At 38.4% G+C, this 13,145-nt stretch overlaps 1 non-coding gene across 1 annotated transcript; it reads left to right on the top strand.

Moving 5' to 3' along the window:
- The first annotated feature begins 12,477 nt into the window (after window positions 1-12,477).
- LOC115032912 (U6 spliceosomal RNA) lies at window positions 12,478-12,584 on the top strand. Its single transcript, XR_015045312.1, has one exon. It is a non-coding gene; the product is annotated as a U6 spliceosomal RNA (small nuclear RNA).
- The last annotated feature ends 561 nt before the right edge of the window (window positions 12,585-13,145 follow it).

The following is a 13,145-nucleotide window of genomic DNA, read 5'->3' as shown; positions in this document are numbered from 1 at the left end:
ATCTTTATTTTTGTATATACACTTTTAGATGTTTGAATAATAAAGAAATTGCCTAAAGAAGCATTTCTCAGAAAGAATATGTATGCCTTAAAAGCGTCTTTCCAGTTGCTACAGTCACTCTTCTGAAAAGGGAGTAATGGTATTTATAGGATTTTTCCATATTCACACACCTAAATTTGTTTTAAAATAAGCCTAATGTCTGCAAACACTTGAAGCTCATTTTTTACCTTATGCTTTTACTTTGAACATTTAAAACGATTATTTATGCTTACAATAAATGGTGTGTGTGTGTGTGTGTATACATGTGTGTGTGTTCCATGCTTCTTTTACTTCCTAGAGGAGAATGTGTCCTTCATATCTCAGTGCAGTAATTCCAAACCTGTCCAGAAAACCCACAGAGAGTGCTAAGCCTGGACTCTAATCCGTGTTTTCAGAAGTTTCGAGCAAAGGGAGGATTTCCTTTTGGATCGCCTCTGAGCTTCCTATACTGTGGTGGCCAGGTGGGTTTGCTTTGAAACTGAACCATTGCTGGTTGGGGCTTCAGTTTGATGACAGGTGTGTAACACAGGCTTCTGTGAATATGTGGGGAAAGAGACTTATAGGCAGCGATTAAATGTATATCAGTCACATTGTAATTCTCTTTAATATGGTGCACAAGGTCAGTAAGATGGATTAATGATAAAAGCTATTTGATCCCTAGAAGTTACAAGATAGAAGAGAGAACTGACCCCACCCAAGTTGTAGCTGACCTCTATAGGCACATTGTACTGTTACAGACTAAAGGAGAGAGACAGAGACACACAGAGATACAGTGACAGAGAGAGACAGAGAATGAGAATGGAGGGGGACAAGAAACAAGAATTGATATACCTATGCTGTGTTGGCAAACGACTATCTGAATCTAAATTGAAATAAAATTTAGTTAATATACTCAGTTCATTACCCTTAGACTTACTACGGGACTCATATATTCCCGATAAAATTGGTGTCTTGCAAGCCATGTTTATTTAATTGTGAGAGAGTCTCTCAGTAAGAAGCAATCCAAGAATTTAAGGACTCCAGAACAGAAAGGTTCAAGTTTCCAAAGGTCCAGACATGAGCGGCAGAGGTTTGTTTGTAAAATGAAGCAGCACAATTAGGAAAGTATTTGATTGTCTTGTGATGTCAAAACTTCCTTTCTCAGGCACATCTTTGAAAAGGTTCTGTTCACAGCCCTCTCTGTTGGACATCAGTAACTGTGTAGAATTAAGGTCTTTCTGTCTACTATAAGTATTTACCTGCAATAATGAAGCTAAGTTTTGCTTGTGTTTGAAAAATCAAGCAAAGGCTTGAAGCCATTTCTGAGTCTTCTTTATGTCTGTTGATGGAGTCTTCGGGTCTTGTCTCTATTTTAATTTGCTTTTGAGTAGCTTACTTGCTTCAGAATAAAGGGAGGCATGCTTCCCAGGACCAGATGTATCTGTCCATCAGGGTTTGGCACATTCCTACTTAATACTTACTTTCATCCAGTGTCTTAGCTCCAGACATTTTCTGGGAACATTAAGTGAACAAATGAAGGCCTTATAAAATTCCTGAAATACCCTAATGGGACACATTAGCTAAGAGTGAACACTTAGTGCATTGTGATAAAAGAAAATGGTTGTACAAAAAAAAAATCCTTACAGTGGACATAGACACAGATCCAACAGGGACACTGAGAAGAAACAGTCAGACAAAAATGAAACAGCGTCACAGATGCTGTGAAATAACAAAGTTTTAATGTGTGAAAAATAAGATGACTGAGTTCATAAAAATTTTACAACTGAATTTTCAACATTTATTACTTTTATTTATTTTGTGGTGTGTGTGTGTGTGTGTGTGTGTGTGTGTGTGTGTGTGTGTGTGATCACACATAGGGAGAACTCAAAAGACAATCACTTCTGGAGGAAGGGGAAGGGGAAGGGGAAAGGGGAACATGATCATGTGGTGGGGGAGGACAAGAGAGAAGCCCTGAGGGCCAGCAGAATGAATGGAAATATGAAAGCTCAGGTCGTGGGACCCTCAAGAAAGTACCAGAGACCTGGGAGGTAAGAGACTCTCAGGACTCAAAGGAAGGGACCTTAGATGAAATGCCCAACAGTGGCAAGAAGAACTTATAGAGGCCACCTCCAGTAGAAAGACAGGGCATCCATCCACCCACTCTCGCCTCTGTGCCTTAGCATTTCCCTGTGCTGGGGCATCAAGCCTTCACAGAACCAACGCCCTTCCCTCCCACTGATGCCAGATAAAGCCATCCTCTGCTACATATGCAGCTGGAGCTGTGGGTCCCTCCTTTTGTAGTCTTTGGTTGGTGAGTTAGCCCTTTGGAGTTCTGGGGGTCTGGTTGGTTATTTTGTTCTTCCAATGGGGTTGCAAACCCCTTCAGCTTTTCATTCCTTTGCCTAACTCCTCAACTGGGGTCCTTGTGCTCAGCCCAGTGGTTGGTTGCAAGCATCCACATCTGAATTGGTCAGGCTCTGGCAGAGCCTCTCAGGAAACAGCTATATCATGCTCCTGACAGCAAGCACTTCTTGGCATCATCAATAGTGTCTGGGTTTGGTGGCTGCATATGGGATGGATCCCCATAGAAGCAGGGTAGAGGGGATGGTATAAGGGGTTTGCAGAGGGGAAACCAGGAAGGAGGATAACATTTGAAATGCAAATAACTAACTGAGAGAGAGAGAGAGAGAGAGAGAGAGAGAGAGAGAGAGAGAGAGAGAGAGGAAGAAGGAAGAAGAAGGAAGAAGAAGAAGGAAGAAGAAGAAGAAAGAAGAAAGAAGAAAGAAAGAAGAAGAAAGAAGAAAAAGAAGAAAGAAGAAAAAGAAGAAAGAAGAAGAAGAAGAAGAAGAAGAAGAAGAAGAAGAAGAAGAAGAAGAAGAAGAAGAAGAAGAAGAAAGGAAGGAGGGAAGGGAGGGAAGGAAGGGAAGGGAAGGGAGGGAAGGGAGGGAAGGGAGGAAAGGGAGGAAAGGGAGGAAAGGAAGGAAAGGAAGGAAAGGAAGGAAAGAAAAGGAAAGGAAAGGAAGAAAGGAAGAAAGAGGAAAAAAGGGCATAAAGTGGAGGGATGGGGTTGCCATTCTACAGTCAAATATTCTGACCCAGAATTTTTCCTGTCTAAAAGAACTACATGGACAAATATGGAGAAGAGACTGAGAAAAAGGAGGTCTAGTCACTGGCCTAACTTTGGATCCATCTCAAGGGACGGTTCCAAGGCCTGACACTATTACTGATGTTGTGGTGTGCTTACTGACAGGAGACTAGCATGGCCCAACTAGCAGCTGAATGAGACAGAAGCAGATACCCAACCACTGGATTGAAATTGGAGACCCCTGTGGTTTAATTAGGGAAAGGCTGGAAGAAGGTGAGGAGGGCTACCCCATAGGAAAACCAGCAGTCTCAACTAACCTGGACCCCTGAGATCTCTCAGACACTGAATCACCAACCTGGCAGCATACACAGGCTGGTCCAAGCCCCCTGACACATACATATTACCAGAGGACTGCCTGGTCTGACTTCAGTGAGAGAAGATGCACCTAACCCTGGAGAAACTTGAGGCCCCAGGAAATGGGGAGGCCAGGAAGGGTGTGAGTAGTGTCCTCTTGGGGACACAGAGAGTGGAGGAATGGGACGAGAAACTGTGGAAGGGTGCCCTGCTGCAGGAAAATCAAAGAATTAAGAGGTCTGTAAGGTTACAATAGACAGGCAGCAGGAACCCTAATAACTATGCCCTGCGTATAACAAACTATCACCCGCAAATTTAATATCATTTTTTTTTCTGAAAGTCAGTGCATTGCTCTGTGTGGGAGATGCAATTTTATTACACTAAGCTTCCACAAGTATTGTTACAAGCAAGACAAAATTATTACACTAAAAGCATTATTTATAAAACACGATGGGTAAGATCCTACCAGACAGAACACATAGAGTAATATACAAATACAAACAGACAGTCAAGCAACAGTATTAGATAATTTAATGATTATTAAATGACGGTCACACATGACGATCAAATTACTACATTGCCCATAGGAAAATGAATTGCATTTCTCTGTGCATTTGTGGAATACCAGAAGTACTAAACACATGAGATATTTAAAGAAAACCAAACCAAATGTATAGAAATATAAAAATAAAAGCTATTAAATTAAAATTTTAAATTCCTTTCTAATAGAATATAAGTCAGAAAATTCTGCACATAAAATTATGAAACTATGTGACTGATGAAAATAAATTATCCAGAAAACATCACAAAGAGATAAAAAAAAAAAAAAAAGAGCCCTGCAAAGAAGTGATGTAGAGAGAAGAACCTGAAGTTATGGCATGCTGAAGAGGAAATCCATCCATTTGCCTAAGAATTTCAAAAATTCATTGGTTTTAATATTTGAGTAGTACTACATTGTGGATGGAACTAGAAAATATCAGCCTGAGTGAGGTAACACAGTCACAAAAGAACACACATTGTATGTACTCACTGATAAGTGGATATTAGCCCAGAAGCTCAGAATACCTAAGATACAATTCACAGACCACATGAAGCTCTAGAAGAAGGAAGACCAAAGTGTGGATACTTTGGTCCTTCTTAGAAGGCAGAACAAAATACCCATGGGGGGAGTTGCAGATACAAACTGTGGAGCAGAGATTCAAGGAAAGGTCAGCCAGAAACTATCGGACCTGGGGATCCATCCCGTATACAGTGACCAAATGCAGACACTATTGTAGATGCCAAAAAGTACTTGCTGACAGGAGCCTGATATAGCTGTCTTCTGAGGGGCTCTACCAGTGCCTGACAAATACAGAGGTGGATGCTCTTAGGCAACTATTGGACTGAGCACAGGGTCCCCAATGGAGAAACTAGAGAAAGGACCCAAGGAGCTGAGAGGCTTTGCAGCCCCATAGGAGAAACAACAATATGAACCAGTCAGTACCCCCAGAGTTCCCAGGGACTAAACCACCAAGCAAAGAGAACACATGGAGGGACCCATGGCTCTAGCCACATATGTAGCAGAAGTTGGCCTTGTTGGTCATCAATGGTTGGAGAGACCCTTGGCCCTATGAAGGCTCTATGCTCCAGTGTAGGGGAATGCCAGGGCCAGGAAGCAGGAGTGGGTAGGTTGGTGAACGAGGGGAGAGGGAGGGGATTGGGGGGGTCCCAAGAGGTAACCAGGAAAGGGGATAACATTTGAAATGTAAACATAGAAAAGATCTAATTAAAAAAAGAGAGGAATTCCAGAAAACTATAAGCAAAGAATTTGTTCGGATTGTTATACAGACACAAAGTCATGACACCCAGTGAATCACAGGCAAAACGAAGAAGTTGACCCTTAGAAGCAATTTGTGGAAGATCAGAAATACAAAGCAAAGCCCCTTAAGAGTATCTAGAATGAGCAAACAGAAGGGGAAAATACAGTTAAAGATAAAGGAGTATCTGTCTATTAGATTGTCTGAATGGCAAAAAAAAAAAAAAAAAAAAAGCCAGAAGCCTGCAAAAGCATAGCTGCACCATAGCACAGTGCATCGTGACACCATACACCTCTGTTACTAACTTGTTGATTTTAGAACTGAGATTTGTCGACCTACCCTCCCACATAGGCATTCTATCACAGAAATGTCACAGCCATACTCAGTAAAGACAGGACATTTCTGTAGTAGAGCTGATGCCGTGTGACCAGCATCATCAAGGGAGGGCTGTTTAAAGATGCTGAAACGAGAAAACAGGAATGACAAGGGTAGTGAGTGCTCTGTAATGCCAGAATGACTTTCAGTAAATTCCAGAAGCCAGGGAGAAGCAGGGTCAATTAAAACACAGTTTTCCAAAGAACGATGGACTGTTAACCCTTTATTTCAAATATCAAGCCTCAGTACACTAAGAAAAGAAATGTATATTTTCCACTGCCCAATTATTGGTATTCTGTTATGGCATCTCTAGGGAACTAACAACTCAATTGCAGAGATGTCAAATATCACTACTTTATCATGTTGTTTTTAATTCAGTAGCTTTGCTATTAGATCATTAATAGCGTTAAGAGAAAATCTTACTAAATCTTCAAACAATACAGTGAATATCAATTTAATGGGGCTCAAGAAAGAACATTATTTAGTTAGTAGCAGCCATATTAAACAGGAGAAAAATTATGTTTGCATTACAATCTTCAAAAATCAACAAGTTAATTAGAATATATCAGAAAATTTGGTTTTATTTACACATCTTATTGTACTGTTTTACCACTGTGTTCCCTGTGCTTGTATAACATATATAATATATATAATGATTACTATTATATGTATAATGTTAATCAGAGTACTGAATTTTCAGTTATTATTGAGTTAAATACTTCAATGTATGCTGTATAAAAGTATGTATGATTGCTATTGTATACTTGAACAACTGTTCCATTTTACATTAATATGCTTTTATGCTGTTTAACTTTTCTATGCATTTAAAAATATAATATTAAGTATGGAATGGCAAGCCCAGTCCATACTCAGATACCCTCTCTTAAAAACAATATAGACATCTCTTGAAAAGGAATACCAAAGACTTTCCTCTAGTCTCCAAGCAAGTACACATGTATACACAATTGTCAGTACATCACAGATGCATACAAATGCACATAAATTAAAAAAAATTAAAGATGTAATAGAGTCAACATTTTCAAGAAGGGAGCTCTGGGAGGAGTTGAATTGCAAACAGCTGAATTTAATGTTATATTCAAATAATAAATCATACAAAATTTAAATATAGATAAATACAAAACATAGTAAAACTCACTAAGGTGTTGGTATGTAAAAGTAGAGGTAGCCCAGCCTCAGCGAAGCAATACCGTACATAAAAGAGTACAAAGCATTTGCAAGGAATATTCAATTAAAAATGGAAGGGACAATGTGTCATGTTCAAGTTTGTTCTCACTGAAATCCTTGTGTGTTTGAATATGAGAAATATAATTAAAATAATTCAATGTATATAATTTGTCTATACACACACTATATCATTATATGTATATATATGCATGTATATATTAGAACTAAAAATATATAATCTTATGTATATATATGATTTTTAATATTTTATAGTATGAAACAATTTAATAAAAAAGCAAGTTGCTTGACTAGTAAATCCTCCAGATATGTAATAAGCATTGCGTGTAATCATAATACTGTCTTAATCTTTCCCCTCTATTCCCCTTCCTCTGTCTCTGTCTCTGCTTTTGTCTGTATTTCTCTTTCTCTTTGTCTGTCTCTTTGTATGTATAGGTCTGTCTCTGTCTCTGTGTCTGTGTCTCTGCTTCTCTCTTTCTGACTCTGTGTCTCTGTGACTCTCTGTCTCTGACTATCTGTCTGTCTGTCTGTCTCTCTCTCTCTCTGTTTGGATGCAAGACCAAAATGTTTGTTGCATTTTCTAAATTGCAAATACACACCAATCCCATTGCTTATGGGTGTCCTGTGACACTGTAAACTATAACACTATAGTAGGACAACGATGTACACAGCATTTACAAAGGTATGAGATGGAATGAGTATACAGAAGGATGTGCTTAGTCACATGGAAACACTTTGTTTCTACGTAAGGACTTGAGCATTTATGAAGTTGAGTAACCAAACATATTTTCTGTGAATAAAACTACATTTTTCTCTAGACTTCATATTCAATTTTAACCATTTGGTTTTCGTTGGGGTAGGTAAAACAAAACAAGAGTTGGTGATTTGGGTACAGATTTTGACAAGTCATCATAGTGAAATCATGCTTTATAGAGAAACATAAATATTTTAATGTAGTATTTGACCAACAAATATAGGTAGCAGTTAAACTACATCATGTGTAGAACTTTTATTAATTTCAAAGTTCTAAGCTCTTTTCTTTCTAGCTGTCTATGTTACTGTTGAAGCAAGATAGACAAACTAATACTAATGTCATTCACATTTCTAACCAGGAAAGTTTTAATATTAATTTTGGGTCTCAGTAGATTTTAATAAGTTCCCTGCTGTTCTTTTCTCTAATGTTCTAATAGAAGGAAAGGCTGGAGTTGATAAAATGAGCAATCCTTGATGTAGCTTCTAGTACTTCCCACTGACTTACCCTGGACCTATCCTCAGAACCTGGTCTGGCCTCTTAAGTTCTACAGTTCTTTTTGAGATGGTTTCTTGCTGAACCACTCACTTTATCTGCTCCAGAGGCCCATATACACAATTCTATGAAGGAAATCAATATCCAGGTAGTCATATGCATGTTCCCCCTGAGCGTTCCACTTCCCTCGAACCTTTTGTAAGGCCTGAAGTCTCTTCTACCCCTTTCATCCAGCTTCCCTTGGCCATGATATAAGGTTAACTCAAAGAATGCATAGAATTAAAAGCCTGTGTTAGTCTCTCCCTTACACCCGCCCCCCGGAAGTCAACATTTCTCTTTGGATACATTTTTAAGATAAAGTTCATATGTAATGGTATAAGAGTGATGAGGAAGAACATTTATTATTTTTTAAAAAAAGTGTTTATTCTTTGTTTTCTTTTGGGTGGGGAAGAAGGTAGATAAAAAGAAAGGAGAGGTGAGTGAGATTGAGATACATGAGGTGAAATTCACAAAGAATCAATAAATAGTTTTTAAAAAGAAAATCATGCTGGGCGGTGGTGGCATACACCTTTAACCCAGCATTTGGGAGGCAGAGGCAGGCGGATTTCTGAGTTCAAGGCCAGCCTGGACTACAAAGTGAGTTCCAGGACAGCCCAGGCTACACAGGGAAATTCTGTCTCAAAAAAAACAAAACAAAACAAAAAAAACAAAAAAAAAAAAAAGAAAAGAAAGAAACAAAGAAAGAAAAGAAAAGAAAATCATAATGATGGTGGGATAAAGTTGCAAAATGACATAGAAATTTTCACTTTGGTTAATTCCAATTCTCCCTTTCTGGAGTGTTGTGTATGAAAAAAGTTCTAAAATACATTTAAAGTAGATTATGTTTACTAATTTTTAGATAGCAGGAAACTTTACAGCTTTGATGGAATATAGGTCAGTAAGGTTCTGACCTGAAAAGCAACGGCCAATTTATTTAGAGACAACATATGATTAATCCCTTAAGTGCTTAAAATTGAACTTGGTATAGGTTATACTAAAATCATTTATATTAGGTAACTGTTTGCAGGATTTCTTCAGCTATTTATGAAACATTTTTGATTTATAATAGTGATTTCTAACCTGATATGCACAAAGGACATTTTATAATACTGACACCCATATTCAAATTCAGAACAACTATTGCCAATTATCTTTGGAGAGGACTGAGAATAAGCATTTTCAGGGCTTTGTGGACTCTGATAAATGTTTGGTATTTCACTTGTTAGATCTGTTGATAGTTAAAATGTCATGAAATAGAAGGAAGGTGTGAGTGCAGTCAAGCAATAGCACTGTGTGTTCCACTACTCCCATGGGGACATCTCTTCTTCTTCTCCCTCCTTGCTGTTAAAGGCCATCAGAACAATCTCTTGGAGACTTCTCATTACTGCTTGCTATGCTTTTTATGGTGATTGTAAAAAAAAAAAAGAACTATTGCTCTTTATTTGTTTGAATTATATTAAACTGTACCTGAAGTCCCTCATTCAAATAATTATTTAAGTATTAAATAAAGCTGGAGAAATGGCTCAGAGTTTAAGAATATCTACTGTTGGTGAACATCCAGGTTCATTTCCCAGTATCCATACTGGTTGGTACATAACAACCTGTAACTCTAGCTTCAGGGTATCTGACCTCCCTTTTGGCCTTCACTGATATTTGCATATATGTGGTACAGATATAAATTCTAAGGTCTACATAAATATACATAAAATAACAAAGTAAATATTTTTAAAAATATTTAAGATATTTAAAAGAAGACTCTTACATTAAATGTGATTATATACCATATAGTTATCTAAACACATTGTGATTTCAGTAGATCTTAGATATCAAAGGGTATTCCAAAAAAAAAAAAAAGAGTCAATATTTCAAATTTCAATCAGTAAATTAGGCTTATAAAATGTAATTTGTGAATTTTTTAATTGAAATGTTATATAATTTCGTTATTTATGCTAGTAGCTGAGGTTTTTCAATTTTTACTCATTTTTAAAATAATGAGTTTCATTATGACATTTTAATACATTTATCATTAACCTTTGCTCATATGTGTCCCTTCTTTATCTTGTTTCTTTGTCCCTTTCACATGATCCCCATCTATCTTCTTCAAATGTTTCTCTCCAATCTTATGTCATACATGAAGTAGAAATTTCTGGTTTCATTGGAGAGCCAGTTGTGTCATGTGATGCTTATCTGGAAACTGTCTTATGAGAGGATGTTTTGCTGAGATACATGATGTTTTTTTGGAAGCTGCCTGACGGAAGGGTATATAATGTTTTACTGGAACAGAGGACACATGATCTTTGGAAAGAGTGTAACCATAGCCCAACAGAAAATGGATGAGGCTCTGGCATTCGTCCACCCTGCTGGTCTTCATTGGGCTTCACTGACACTGGTCTTTATTGACAAATCTATTGCATTGGTTTGTGTAGTAAATAATATTTAAAAATTCCAGTGTGGAGCTTCTTCCCTGCTTTAGTCCATTTATATTCCTGGATGAAAGACACACACACAGCCTTTATATTTTTAAATATGCCTTAGGCAGTATAATAGCTTGGCAGCTGCCTATCCTCCATGCTGCTAGAATCTACTTTCAATAACAAGTTATCACTTACTATTTACTATGTTCCATCTGGGCTGCTCTTAACCCAATCGGGCAGCCCTATGGGCCATGTTCTTTTGGCAATTAGCCCTCGGTGGCTCTACTTCTCCTCCTAGACATTCTACTTTCTTATTGGCTTCCTTCCCTCTTCTCCCTCCTCATAGTCCTCTCTCCCAGGAGCCTGCTAAACCTCAACCCCTATGTCTCTTCTGCCTAGCTATCAGCATGTTTATTCACCAATCAGAATTAATTTGGGGGCAGGGACTCAGAGGCTACTTGCAGACTCCAAGTCTTGAGGTCCTGCACTTAGCATTACAACAGACAGTAAAACACAAAACCTCAACAGGTCTGCTCTGCATTCTTTACTATCTTCACTTATCATGACTTTGTAGAAAGAATTACACCAAAGAGCTTCTCGTGGTGTTCCAGGCTGCTTGTTGCAGCTCCAGAGGACATATGCCAATCAGCAGTGTCTAGCAGTTTCTTCTTGATCAAGCCAGTGCTGTTGATTCCTGTTCAGTGTTTGGTAGTGGACTTGACTGCTGACAATGAATTGGAATCACCCCCAAAAAACTACTTCTAAACAGGTCCATATGTCCTAAGAGCTATTTCTTCCCCTTCCGTTGGTCAGTGGGCTCTAAGAGAGATTAGAGCATTTAAGAACACTTATTAAGATAGGATTTGAAAAATATAAACCAACATATACATATATGAATGACACACATACACACACACAAAGAGGCGGGGGGAGAAGGAAGGAGAGAAAGAGGGAGTGCAGAAGGGAGAGAGAGAATAAGAATAATACATTTCTCACAGAAAATCATAATATATGTGCTTGGCATAATTTGCTAGAAGACTCCTGCAAATGACATTTTTCATTCTTAATTTATTGAAAGATGATTCAATAAATTGAAAAAGCCTGTCAGCAATTAAACATAACTATATTGAGAAATTGAAGCATCAATAGTCTTTTTTTAAATTTTTAATATTTTTATTACATATTTTCCTCAATTACATTTCCAATGCTATCCCAAAAGTCCCCCATAGCGCCCCCCACTTCCCTACCCCACCATTCCCATTCTTTTGGCCCTGGCATTCCCCTATATTGGGGCATATAAAGTTTGCAAGTCCAATGGGCCTCTCTTTCCATTGATGGCCGACTAGGCCATCTTTCGATACATATGCAGCTAGAGACAAGAGCTCCGGGGTTCTGGTTAGTACATCATGTTGTTCCAACAATAGGGTTGCAGATCCCTTTAGCTCCTTGGGTACTTTCTCTAGCTTCTCCATTGGGAGCCCTGTGACACATCCAATAGCTGACTGTGAGCATCCACTCCTGTGTTTGCTAGGCCCTGGCATCGTCTCACAAGAGACAGCTATATTTGGGTCCTTTCAGCAGAATCTTGCTAGTGTATACAATGGTGTCAGCGTTTAGAAGCTGATAATGGGATGGATCCCTGGATACAGCAGTCTCTAAATGGTCCATCCTTTCATCACAGCTACGAACTTTGTCTCTGTAGCTCCTTCCCTGGGTGTTTTGTTCCCAATTCTAAGAAGGGGCACAGTGTCCACACTTTGGTCTTCATTCTTCTTGAGTTTCATGCGTTTAGCAAATTGTATCTTATATCTTGGGTATCCTAAGTTTTTGGACTAATATCCACTTATAAATGAGTACATATTGTGTGAGTTCCCTTGTGAATATGTTACCTCACTCAGAATGATGCCCTCCAGATCCATCCATTTGCCTAGGAATTTCATAAATTCAGTGCTCGCTTCAGCAGCACATATACTAAAATTGGAACGATACAGAGAAGATTAGCATGGCCCCTGCGCAAGGATGACACGCAAATCAATAGTCTTTAAGATAAAAAAATACGCCCACAACTAAAGAGATTCACTGCTAAGTACTACCGGATCTTTAAAGAAGAGCTAACATCAATGTATCTCAAATAATTTCACTGTTCACCAACAGCTCTGATAAGTTTTCAATAATGATGTTCATGTCTTACCCAAAATTGTAGATTCCAGGTCTGCTCCATTTATTTATTCTCTTTTGTGTTCATGGAGTATCATTCTGGAATGATAATTTTTTCTGTATCCCTCCTCATCTCCATTTCTTTCATTGGCCTTTAATGTCAAATAACTAATATTTAAAAATTTCTCATCAGGCAGTGGTGGTGCACACCTTTAATCCCAGCACTTGGGAGGCAGAAGCAGGAGGATTTCTGAGTTCGAGGCCAGACTGGTCTACAGAGTGAGTTCCAGGACAGCCAGGGTTATACAGAGAAACCCTGCCTCAAAAAACCAAACCAAACCAAAACCAAAACAAAACAATAACAAAAAAAACCTCATATAACACTCTGTAGGAGTAGTGTTTCCTGATGCATTAGATGTAGTTGAAAATTCCCCAGTTTGCAGTGAGCTGGTGCTCCA

This window comes from Mus caroli, unplaced genomic scaffold (assembly GCF_978045245.1).
Source record: "Mus caroli unplaced genomic scaffold, Mus_caroli_1 scaffold_14, whole genome shotgun sequence".
Lineage (NCBI taxonomy): Eukaryota > Metazoa > Chordata > Mammalia > Rodentia > Muridae > Mus > Mus caroli.
Note: the sequence above shows the minus strand (reverse complement) of the source record. Positions and strands in the feature narration are given on the sequence as shown.